This window comes from Lathyrus oleraceus, chromosome 4 (assembly GCF_024323335.1).
Source record: "Lathyrus oleraceus cultivar Zhongwan6 chromosome 4, CAAS_Psat_ZW6_1.0, whole genome shotgun sequence".
NCBI lineage: Eukaryota > Viridiplantae > Streptophyta > Magnoliopsida > Fabales > Fabaceae > Lathyrus > Lathyrus oleraceus.
Genome location: NC_066582.1, coordinates 163,177,338 through 163,190,474, shown reverse-complemented (window position 1 = coordinate 163,190,474; position 13,137 = coordinate 163,177,338). Strand labels below are relative to the sequence as shown.

The window sequence follows — 13,137 nt, the reverse complement described above, 5'->3', positions numbered from 1 at the left end:
CCGACGGAAAATACCATCGGGGCCTCTTTTAAAAAGTAAGGGGTCATCCCAGTAATAGTGTTTTATGTCATAGAAGAATCGTTTCTTCTGCTGGTAGGATAAGGTAGGTGGAACTATTCCGGTAGCTAAATAATTGACGATGTCAGCGTACCACGGTGTAACACATATAGCTAAGGTGGTTTCTACCTGTTTATCAGCGTTATTTTCTTCCAAAGTAGCTATAAGTTTATCGTACGAGAAATCATCGTTGATTGATGTTCTTTCCGGTTCAAGGTTCTCAAGTCTAGAGAGGTGATCTGCTACTACGTTTTCAGTTCCTTTCTTGTCTTTGATTTCCAAATCGAACTCTTGTAGCAACAGGATCCACCTTAGGAGTCTAGGTTTAGCATCCTTTTTTGTTAAGAGATATTTGATAGCAGCATGGTCAGTGTAGATGATTATTTTGGCTCCGACCAAGTAAGAACGAAATTTATCTAGTGCAAACACTACTGCTAAAAGTTCTTTCTCGGTTGTGGCATAATTCATTTGTGCTTCATCTAGAGTTCTAGTTGCATAATATATAACGTGAAGCTTTTTATCCTTTCGTTGTCCTAAAACAGTGCCCACAGTGTAATCACTGGCATCACACATTATTTCGAATGGTTCGTTCCAATCTGGTGTCTGCATTATGGGCGCGGAGATCAGTGCTTGTTTAAGCGTTTGAAATGCTTCTAAACATCTATTGTCGAATATGAATTCAACATCCTTCATCAATAGCCCGGTTAAAGGTTTAGTTATTTTAGAGAAGTCTTTAATGAATCGTCGGTAAAAACCGGCATGTCCTAAGAAGCTTCGTACTTCTCTCACAGTTTTCGGGGGTTGAAGATTTTCGATTACCTCTATTTTGGCTTTGTCTACTTCAATTCCTCTGTTCGAGATGATGTGTCCTAAAACAATTCCTTCTTGTACCATAAAGTGACATTTTTCCCAATTAAGTACTAGGTTTACTTTTACACATCGCTCTAGAACTCTTTCTAGGTTTTCAAGGCATTCTTCAAAGCTTTGTCCGCATACGGAAAAGTCATCCATAAATACTTCCATGATGTTTTCTAGAAAATCGGCGAATATTGCCACCATGCACCTTTGGAAGGTTGCAGGAGCATTACACAAGCCAAACGGCATTCGTCTATAAGCGAAGGTACCAAAAGGGCACGTGAATGTTGTCTTTTCTTGGTCATCAGGGTGAATCGGTATTTGAAAGAAACCTGAGTAACCGTCTAGATAGCAGAAATGAGAATGTTTTGCTAATCGTTCTAACATCTGGTCAATGAATGGTAAAGGGAAATGATCTTTTCGGGTTGCTTTGTTTAGTTTCCTATAGTCAATGCACATTCTCCATCCCGATTCGATTCGTTTGGTTATAGTTTCTCCTTTTTCATTCTCAATGACTGTTATACCTCCTTTCTTTGGTACTACGTGTACAGGACTAACCCATTGGCTATCAGATATAGGATATATGATACCTGCCTCTAATAACTTGGTTATTTCCTTCTTCACTACCTCACTCAGGATCGGGTTTAGTCTCCTCTGGTGTTCCCTAGAAGTTTTACAGTCTTCTTCTAGCATGATGCGATGCATACAGATGGAGGGACTTATTCCTTTAAGATCGGTGATGTTGTAACCTAGTACGGTTGGATATTTTCTTAAGATATGCAGGAGTTTTTCTGTTTCGAGTCTTCCTAGGTCAGCATTAACTATCACTGGTCGTTCAAGTTCTAAGTCTAGGAGTTCATATCTCAGATTTTTGGGAAGTGTTTTCAGGTCTAGGGTTGGTTTCTTAAGGCATTGCGTAGGGTCCGGTGTTATTGCTAAACACTGGTTAAGTTTGTCTTCTACAAGATAGTCAGATGATTTGTCTTTTTCTAACTCAGTTTCTTTTATGCATTCATCGATGATATCCATGAAGTAGCATGTATCTTCTATTGCAGGTGCTTTCAAAAATTAGGAAAGAATCAACTCAATTTTCTCTTCTCCTACTTCAAAAGTGAGTCGTCCTCATTTTACGTCTATGATTGCACCGACAGTTGCTAAGAACAGTCTTCCCAGTATAATGGGTGTAACTTCATCTTCTCTAATGTCCATAATTATAAAATCAGTTGGAATGTAGAATTGACCTATGCGCACTGGAACGTTTTCAAGAATTCCTACAGGATATTTGACGGAACGATCTGCTAGTTGCACAGACATTTTAGTTGGTCTTAATTCTCCCATTTCAAGTCTCTTGCATATGGATAAAGGCATAACACTAATACCGGCTCCTAAATCGCATAAGGCTTTGTCAATGACAAATTTTCCTATGTGACAGGGTATAGAGAAACTACCTGGGTCTTTAAGTTTAGGAGGCATATTCTGGATTATAGCGCTACATTCAGCAGTGAGTGTAACGGTTTCGCTATCTTCAAGTTTCCTTTTATTAGAGAGAATTTCTTTTAAAAACTTGGCATATGAGGGCATTTGCGTAATAGCTTCTGTAAACGGAATTGTGACGTTTAATTGTTTCAGTAGGTCAACAAATTTTTTGAATTGGCCCGCATCTTTGGTTTTAATAAGCCTTTGAGGGTAAGGGATAGGTGGTTTATAAGGTGGTGGAGGTACATAAGGTTCCTTCTTTTCTACGGTTTCCTTATTACTCTCTTCCTTTTCCTTAGGTTCACTTTCCTCCTCAGTTGACTTTTTAGAGTTTTGGTTTCCTATCCTTGGGTCAGACGGTCCTTCCACTTCCGTTCCACTTCTCAGTATAATTGCATGAGCGTGGCTTCTTGGGTTAGGTTGGGGTTGGCCAGGAAATGTACCAGTTGGGGCAGCAGTAGGCGCTTGTTGTTGAGCTACTTGTGATATTTGTGTTTCCAGCATTTTGTTATGAGTAGCCAGGGCATCTACTTTACTTGCTAGTTGTTTAATTTGTTCGCCAGTGTGTACATTGTGGTTTAAGAAATCTTTATTGGTTTGCTGTTGAGAAGCTATAAAATTTTCCATCATGATTTCCAAGTTGGATTTCCTAGGGGCGTTATTGTTAGGTGTAGATGGGATCGGCTTCTGATATCCCGGAGGTATAGCTGGGACTTGATTTGGAGATTGTCCAGGTGCGTATAAAGCATTATTACTCTTATATGAAAAATTGGGATGATTCTTCCTATTTGAGTTATAGGTATGCGAGTAGGGGCTTCCTTGAGCATAGTTTACTTGCTCCGCTTGGATTCCTGTTAGGAGTTGACAATCTGCAGGAGTGTGACCTTGGATTCCACAGACTTCGCAATTCTGAGTTATGGCTACCACGGTGGCTGGAGGTGACACATTTAAACTTTCAATTTTCTGGACCAGAGCATCCACTTTTGCATTAACATGATCAAGGTTACTTATCTCGTACATGCCAGCTTTCGTTTGAGGTTTTTCTACCATTGTTCGTTCGGTTCCCCACTGATAGTGGTTTTGAGCCATGCTTTCGATAAGTTGGTAAGCGTCAGCATAAGGTTTGTTCATTAGTGCACCACCTGCGGCGGCATCTATTGTTAACCTCGTGTTGTACAAGAGACCATTATAGAAGGTATGAATTACTAACCAGTCTTCTAAACCATGGTGTGGACAAAGTCTCATCATGTCTTTATATCTTTCCCATGCTTCGAAAAGAGACTCGTTATCTTTCTGTTTAAATCCATTTATCTGGGCTCTTAATATAGCTGTTTTGCTCGGAGGAAAATATCGAGCAAGAAAAACTTTCTTCAACTCGTTCCATGTGGTGACTGAGTTGGAAGGAAGAGATTGAAGCCATCTTCTAGCGCTATCTCTTAACGAGAAAGGAAAAAGACGAAGTCGAATTGCCTCTGAAGTGACACCATTAGCTTTAACAGTATCAGCGTATTGGACAAATACGGATAAATGAAGGTTTGGATCCTCGGTAGGATTTCCAGAGAATTGGTTCTGTTGCACTGCCTGCAACAGTGAAGGTTTAAGTTCAAAGTTGTTTGCTTCGATTGCGAGTGGAACAATACTCGAATGCGGTTCATCTTGCGATGGAGCGGCGTAATCGCGAAGAGCACGAGCTGGTTCTGCCATCTCGGGTATCGAAGGGAAAATATTTTTGAAATCAGGAAGTTCAATAGGAGGGAGATTGTTTGCAGCACGATATTCCCGAATTCGTCGTAAGACTCAGAGATATAGTTCGATATCGTTGATTCGTAAGTAGAACGGCTCGCCTTGTGAGCGAGTGCGTGGCATACAAATCAATGAAAGAAAGAAAAGAAAAAGAAAAGCCTTAGTCTCTACAGCGTAACGGAAGAGTTACGATATCGACCAAATAAAAGTCCCCGGCAACGGCGCCAAAAACTTGATCGCGACTTTATGAGTCGAATTGGGGTACAAACTGCAAGTGCACAGTTCTATCGCGTAGTTTTAAAAGATATCGATCCCACAGGGACTTATGAATCGATATACCGTTATCTAAGGCTACTTCGTAAAGCTAAGGCAGGTAATATTTTGATTGTTTGGGGGAAAAGTTAAAACTAGAATAAGATCTAAAATAAATATCAATTAAACGGATATCGGTATGTAGTTCGTCGTAATTAGGGAATCAAATCTTCGTTGGTTTCTTGGTTTTTAAAATAAATCCTTTCAGTTGACACTATTGTTTAAAAGTCTTATCTCAAACTCTCGCTCTGTTGAATAAACTATGATTTTATATTAACGTAGCTGTCACTTATAGTTAAGTCAAAAACCACTTTTTGAAAACAATAGAATCCGTAGAAACTCTTTTTAAGAAAACGCTAATCGTTTAAACACCCTTATCTCAAACTCTCGCTCTGTTGACTTAGGTTATATAATTAAATTCAAATGCTTAACTCTCGTCCTCACATTCAATCTTTAAAAATACTTTTTGAAAAAGGTTAGAATTTAATTAACTCTAAAAATTGCTCTCGCCCTGATCTAGAATTAATGTCCAATTTACACTGTCCAGTCAAAAACTCAAACTCTCGTTCTATTGCTTTCAACTTCTTTATGTCTTTTACTTTCGTACAAAAACCTTGTTATTAAACCTGTAAATTGAGACTGTAAAAAGAGTGATTTTAATTTTAAACTTAATTAAACCAATTTGGTTTTGATTCCTTCATTCCGCTTACTTTACATACCGATACCTAAATAAATTAGCCAGACATGCTAAACAAACTTAAATAATTATCATGCATAAACAAATTCATCTCAGGCAAATAATATAAATAAACAGTAAAGCAGGGCATATATAAATTCAAACAATAATTAAAGAACCTGAGAAATTAAATAGCAGTCTTGAACACTCCACCACAGGCCGGTTGGATTTGTTCTTGAATTCTTCAATCAAACAGAAAAATAAAAGCGAAGGAATAAAAACTAGATTCTAACGTAAGGTTAGATCCGGTGAAAGGTACACAATAGTTTCCGGTGTAGAAACTATTGTGCGAAAAAGAATTAATTAAGTGCTGGGAATAGAAAATAGAAATTGCAAAGGAAATAATATAAAAGTTGTAAAAATAATGCTGTAAAATACTTATGCTGCTGGAAGAGAAAAAATGCAAAAAAGGAAAACGGCGAGGAAGTATCTGGAACCGAGAGCTTTCCCAATTAGCTACTATTTATACTGCTACTTTTTGTAACTGCCTCCAAGGGTTTTCCGTGTACACGGTCTTCACGTTTCAAGGGTCAAGCGTGGAAGTAGCTTCAACGTGGTCTGTTGCGTTCCTGGTGCCAAAAATATAGGGGAATGGTGTGACGTCCGTCACACCATGTGTGACGCTCGTCACATAAGTGTGTAAAGCGTGACGTTCGTCACAGGCTTTGTGACGCTTGTCACAGGCACAACGCCTGTGCTTTTCGGGCTGGGCTTTGACCTTTGGTATTTGCTTCTTTTCATTCCTTTTTGCACCTCCTTTTCTTCCTTTTTTACTTGTGCTTCAAATAAACCACCTGAGATAAATAGAAAGAAAATACCGCGTAATATCTAATAAAATGAAATGAATTGAAGTAAATAATAATATAATTTAATTAAATTGAGTCCAAAAATGTGATATAATTTCATGTTATCACATGGCATGTCCATTGGAATGAGTACCAAATGAACCCTCATGGACCTCAGTCATCAACAGGTCTGCTTTGTGTCTATCCACGCATCTGAGCAGAACCATGTCAAAATTTCTTTTGTAAAGCACTTCGCCATTGAGGTAGAAACTGCTTGACAATCTCCTCAAAGTCTTCCTATCTTTCACGGACGCCCCAGGTGGGTAAATCTGGCTCTGAAGGAAACATTTAATATCATAATACCACGGCTTATCATCTTTTACTTCTTCTACTGCAAATACATGAGCTGGTATGTCCAAGCGCATCACGGTGATATTGGGAACTTCATTCCAATATTTAACCACAATCATTGAAGCTAGCGTAGCAAGGGCATCTGCCATCCGATTCTCATCTCGAGGAATATGATGGAAGTCAACCTCAGTGAAGAACGTTGAAATCCTCCTCGCATAATCTCTATATGGAATGAGGCCAGGCTAATTCGTTTCCTATTCACCCTTAATCTGATTAACAACGAGGGCCGAATCACCATATACATCAAGATGCTTGATCCTTAGATCAATGCATTCTTCCACTCCCATAATACAAGCCTCATACTCAGCCATATTATTCGTGCATTTGAAAGTTAGCCTTGCTGTAAAAGGAATATGTGCGCCCTGAGGAGTAATAATCACGGCTCCAATACCATTTCCATACTGATTTACAGCGCCATCAAATACCATACTCCATCTGGAACCAGGCTCTGGCCCTTCGTCGAGTGTAGGCTCATCACAATCTTTCATCTTCAAGTACAAAATCTCCTCATTCGGGAAGTCATACTGAACTGACTGATAATCTTCAATAGGCTGATGTGCCAAATGGTCAGCCAAGATACTACCTTTAATAGCCTTCTGAGCTCGATACTCAATATCATACTCAGATAACAACATCTGCCAACGGACAATTCTCCCTGTTAAAGCAGGCTTCTCGAAGATGTACTTGATTGGATCCATTCTAGATATCAACCAAGTCGTATGATTTATCATATACCGGCGTAAGCGCTTAGCAGCCCAAGCCAAAGCACAACATGTCTTTTCAAGCATTGAGTATCGAGACTCACAATCAGTGAACTTCTTACTCAGGTAGTAATTAGCATACTCCTTCTTCCCTGATTCGTCTTGCTGACCAAGGACACAACCCATCGAGTCTTCAAGAACAGTCAGATACATGATCAAAGGTCTTCCCTCTACAGGTGGAGACAGAGTCGGAGGCTCAGACAGATATTCTTTAATACTGTCGAAAGCTTTTTGGCAATCCTCGGTCCAATCATGGGACTGATCTTTCCGGAGGAGCTTGAATATCGGCGCACATGTGGCAGTCATGTGGGATATGAATATGGAAATATAATTCAAGCGACCAAGAAAACCTCGGACTTGCTTTTCAGTTTTGGGCGCAGGCATCTCTTGTATTGCTTTGACCTTTGCAGGATCAACCTCAATACCTCTTTTGCTGACGATAAAGCCCAATAACTTGCCAGAACGGACTCCAAATGTACACTTGTTGGGATTCAGACGAAGCTTATATTTCCTTAAACGCTGAAAAAGCTTCAACAGGTGCTCTACATGTTCAACTTCCGTTCTTGACTTAGCAATCATATCGTCAACATTTACCTCAATCTCCTTGTGCATCATATCATGAAACAAGGTGGTCATAGCTCGTTGATACGTGGCTCCGGCGTTCTTCAAACCGAAGGGCATCACTCGATAACAGAATGTTCCCCAAGGTGTGATGAATGATGTCTTCTCGATATCCTCGGGTGCCATCTTAATCTGATTATATCCGGAAAATCCATCCATAAACGAGAAGACATTGAATTTAGCTGTATTGTCTACCAACATATCAATGTGTGGTAGAGGGAAATCATCTTTCAGACTAGCTTTATTCAAGTCTCTATAGTCCACACACATCCGGAGTTTTCCATCTTTTTTAGGCACGAGCACGATATCGGCCACCCATTGAGGATATGTAGAAGTCACCAGGAACCCCGCATCAATTTGCTTCTGAACTTCCTCTTTGATCTTCACTGCCATATCAGGATGAGTTCTTCTGAGCTTCTGCTTTACAGACATGCACTCAGGCTTCAAAGGTAGGAAATGTTGCACAATATTTGTATCTAGACTAGGCATGTATTCATATGACCAGGCGAAGATGTCAGCGTATTCTCGTAGCAATTCAATCAACCCCTTCTTAACAGATTCTTCCAGGAGTGCCCCAATCTTTACTTCACGCACACAATCCTCAGACCCCAAGTTGACTGTTTCCAGATTCTCAAGATGTGGATGAATGATCTTTTCTTCATGCTCAAGTAAACAGGTAATCTCATAAGGAATCTCTTCAACATCATCTTCCTCTGCCTCAAATACAGGGAGCTCAAAATTGGGAGATGGTGTTGGGTCATTATGTTTAATGGGTCTAGAAATTAACCTGCATAATGGTTTTGGATATAAAAAGCTTCAAAATTCAAACAAGGCAAATCATTATGCAGATGAAAAGATTGATTTTATTCTTGTTTTTAAGGTTTTATGTGATCACCAATTTCATGCAAAAAGCAAAAAGGGAAAATAATTGGAAAAACAAACATTTAACATGAATTTATTGAATGAAAATATCATTGTATTTATGTTGCCAACAATGTCATCACTCCTCCTTTTGGCATGGGAGAAGGGTTTTCAAACAAAGTGATTATTACGTTGACTTATGGATAACTGTTGGAATATCCACAGCGACCCAATTGTTGCAGACCCCACCAGGGATGATGAAGTTGCCAGAATCCTTTGTATGTTCTTCTAAAACGGCAGCAACCTCCTCATCTTGACCAGTATGGATGAAACCTCCACTCTTGAATAACCCTTGCTTGTTGAAAGTACCAGAAGAAAAACCTATGCCAGCCCGGGATTCGTTGTCTTCTAACTCAATCATTTTTCCTAAACCAGTGGTTGCACCACGCTCAATGGCCAACTTTGCATCTTTGTAGGAAGCAAATGAAGGAGTTCTCTTCTCAATAGGCTCAGCTATAGATAAAGCTTGGAAAGGAGTTCCAATTTCAACCTCAACATCTATATAAGAGAAGGAAGACAAATGGCTAACCAGGAGAGCCCTTTCTCCCCCTACCACCACCAGCTTCTTGTTCTTCATAAATTTCAGTTTCTAGTGTAGGGTGGACGTCACGGCGCCTGCCTCGTGAATCCATGGTCTGCCTAAGAGACAACTATACGATGGGTGAATGTCCATAACCTGGAAGGTAATCTGAAAATCACTTGGTCCGATCTTGATTGGGAGATCAACTTCCCCAATCACAGTTTTGCGAGACCCATCGAAAGCCTTTACCACTACTCCACTCTGCCTCGTGGGAGGCCCTTATTATAATATCTTTGAGAGAGTGGACTTTGGCAATACGTTCAATGATGAACCAGTGTCCACCAGTACATTGGACATGGAGTCCTCTCTACAATTCATAGATATGTGTAATGCCAAGTTGTGGTCTCTTCCCTCCTCAGGGAGATCAGAGTCACAAAAGCTCAGGTTATTGCAAGCAGTAATGTTTGCAACAATGCTATCGAATTGCTCCAAAGTGACATCGTGATCCACATATGCCACGTCCAACACCTTCTGCAGAGCCTTTCGGTGTGGTTCTGAATTTAAGAGTAAGGATAACACAGATATTTTGGATGGCGTTTGTAGAAGTTGGTCTACAACATTGTACTCGCTCCTTTTGATGAGCCTCAACATCTCATCACAGTCTTCTTTCATATTGCCACTCGGGCCAACAGAAGTAGGAGTTTTTAGTACGGAGGAGGGCTTAACAGCAAGTGCCGGATTCGGAGAATTCACAGCGTTCCTAATCGGGCGTTCAACAAAATCAGCATTAATTTGAGGCTTCAGCAGCGCTGAAAACACACGGCCACTACGGGTCAAACCGCTAACATCGGCAATATTCACAACAGAAGAAGAGGGCAAGGACACCTCTTTCCCATTCTCTACTGCTACGGTGTTGTAGCGATAGGGAACTGCTTTTTCAGAAGAGTAAGGCATAGGACCAGCAAGCTTAATGATCAGAGCGGGAGAAGCCTTCTGCTTGCTACCATTGTACTTGATGATAACAGGCATGGGTATCTGGAACACTGGGGAGATCACATTGACCTCAGGCTCATTTTCATCAACACTCCTGTTTTGAAGGATCTCAATGACTCCTTCGTCCAGCATTTCCTGAACATCCTTGCGCACCTGGAAACAACCTAATCGATTAACAGAGCAGACTCGACATCTATCATTGTCATGCTCGTAATGACTGTAGTCACATAGCAAACGATGCATCTGGACCAGAGATTGTCGGATATGACTGACATACTTGACTTTGTATTTGCCAGGGCACCCCTGGACCATGTTAACAGATTTCCCATGCTCGGGCAATGGGTTCTTCTTCACATTAGGACCTACGTCCTCAAAACACAGAATTCCACACCTCGCAAGGTCCTGAACCTTGGTCTTCAAAGGGTAACAATTCTCCACGTCGTGGCCGGGAGCACCAGAATGGTAAACACAATGTAACTCGGGCTTATACCACCATTGGGGGTTAGCAGGTATAGCCGGTGGGTCTCTCGGAGTAATCAGCTTCCTCTCTATCAAAGAGGGATATAACTCTGCGTACGTCATAGGAATAGGATCGAAGGTGACCCTTTTCCTCTCGTAACTTGTATTGGTCTAATTACTGTTTCGAGGCTGGTAGGCCTGCTGTTGCGGACGAAGCTGTTGTTGCTGATATTGTTGATTGTCTCTGAAAACAGGTGCTATATGAGCCACCTGGTGCTGGTTACCGGCGGGACGCTCGGTCTTCCTCATCACATAGGGTCTTCTTGGTCTCTCATGGGAGGTCACAGCATGTGCCTCTCCATCTTTCTTCTTTGCAAACGCCCCATAACGTTTGGCAGAAGAGCCTTCTTCTCTGGTTAACCGTCCTTCACGGACCCCTTCTTCTAGACGCGTCCCCATATTTATCATCTCGGTGAAGTCAGAAGGAGCGCTAACAATCATCCACTCATAATAAAAAGAACTTAAAGTCTTCAAAAAGATCTTAGTCATCTCTTTCTCTTCTAGCGGAGGCACGATCTGTGCTGCCACCTCTCGCCACCTCTGGGCATACTCCTTAAATGTTTCTTTATCCTTTTGGGACATGGCTCTCAATTGATCTCTATCGGGGGCCATATCCACGTTGTACTTGTACTGCTTGACGAAGGCCTCGCCAAGATCATTGAAGGATCGGATGTTCGCGCTGTTTAAACCCATGTACCAACGCAAAGCGGCACCGGACAGACTGTCCTGAAAGTAGTGGATGAGTAGTTGGTCATTATCAGTTTGAGTTGACATCTTCCTGGCATACATGACCAGGTGGCTGAGAGGACAAGTATTTCCTTTGTACTTTTCAAAGTCAGGGACCTTGAATTTCACAGGGATCTTCACATTTGGAACCAAGCAGAGTTCAGCAGCAGACTTGCCGAAAAGATCCTTCCCTCTGAGAGTTTTCAATTCCTTGCGAAGCTCAAGAAACTGATCGTTCATAGCATCCATCTTCTCATAAACATCTGGACCCTCAGACGGCTCAGAATGATAGATGGTGTCGTCTACCCTGGGCAAAGTATGCACGATAGGAGGAGGAACAACAAGGACCGGGCTAGATGCCGGCATAGAAGCAAAGGCTGGAACAAGACCCTCAGGCATGAAATTGGGAGGCATCCCCCACGAGAACCCGGTTGGCATGGCTGTTGGAACAAAGTGCATACTGGCAGCGGGCACAGTAGAGGAGACAATCTCGGAGATAACTGTCCTCTAGGAAGGAGTTGAAGGTGTCGGAGAAGACTGGCTCTGGGCATCCATGAGTGACTCCATTAGGGCAGTCAATCTGGCCACTTCCTCTTTCAGCTCGTGGTTATCTTGCTCTAAGTGATCCATCAGTCTTGAAATGTTGGCTCTAGTGTAGTACCGGTGCGTCAGCTTGTCTTCAAAATAAATGAAGGACACAGAGTTAGACCACAAGGCAAGGGACCGGAAACAAAACCTGCTTATGCATATGATGCATGCAATGCTTGTGCATATGATTTGTTTCTTATTTCAAATGAACTTTAGAGTTTTATTTGCAAATTCTGGAAATATTAAGCATTTTATCACATATGGAAATATCTCATCAAATAATATCAGGGAAAAGAAGTGCAGCATCGTCAATCATATACAAGAGAAAAGGAAAATAATCATCCTATGGATCCCTAGAAACAATCATCTAAAGCTCGGGACACAAGAAGATAAGATGCACGAAGCCTCTTCACCTCCCTCTCGTAGGCTGCCTCCATATCGGCCTTCTCTTTGGCGAGTCGATCATACTTCCTCTTCCAGAACTTAGAAGACTGAGGAAGTAGAGAAGTCCATACATCATCAGGGTCATCAATAACCTGATGCTCAAGAAACTCAATCAACGCATCCTTCTCCTTAATCTGCTGAAGCAACTCTTCACGTTCACGGATCCAGGCACGTGAAGGGTCTTTGTCTCTCAACTCCTCTACTCCTTGATTAGGGAGGGTTGAAGGCCCAGCCATAATCATAGGTGTAGGTCTCGGATACTCGTAAGGCATGAGATACTCAGACGCCCTCTTCCTAACCCAAACAGTGTAAGGCTCCAAAGCGATGCAATTCTTAGGACCCAACTCTTTCCTTCCTTTCCTATGAATCTTGCACCAAGCGCGGACCATCCTAGCTTTCAAGCCTTGGGGATCTTTACCATCCTGAAAGAATACACCCTCTAACATAATGTTATTGGGTTTATCCTTTAAGGGGAACCCAAGCTGACGACGTGCCAAAACAGGACTGTAGTTAATCCCACCACATGTACCAAGAAGAGGTACATTGGAGAATTCGCCACAAGAGTCGATAATCTGCAGACCATCATACACACGGTTATACCAAGAGATATCATCATTAGTGAGAGACATGAGTCTCGTGGACCACCATAGACATCCCTTATTCTCCTTG

At 41.5% G+C, this 13,137-nt stretch overlaps 1 non-coding gene across 1 annotated transcript; it reads left to right on the top strand.

Annotated features, from left to right (window-relative positions):
- The first annotated feature begins 3,607 nt into the window (after positions 1–3,607).
- Positions 3,608–3,714, top strand: LOC127077770 (small nucleolar RNA R71). Its single transcript, XR_007787544.1, has one exon. It is a non-coding gene; the product is annotated as a small nucleolar RNA R71 (small nucleolar RNA).
- The last annotated feature ends 9,423 nt before the right edge of the window (positions 3,715–13,137 follow it).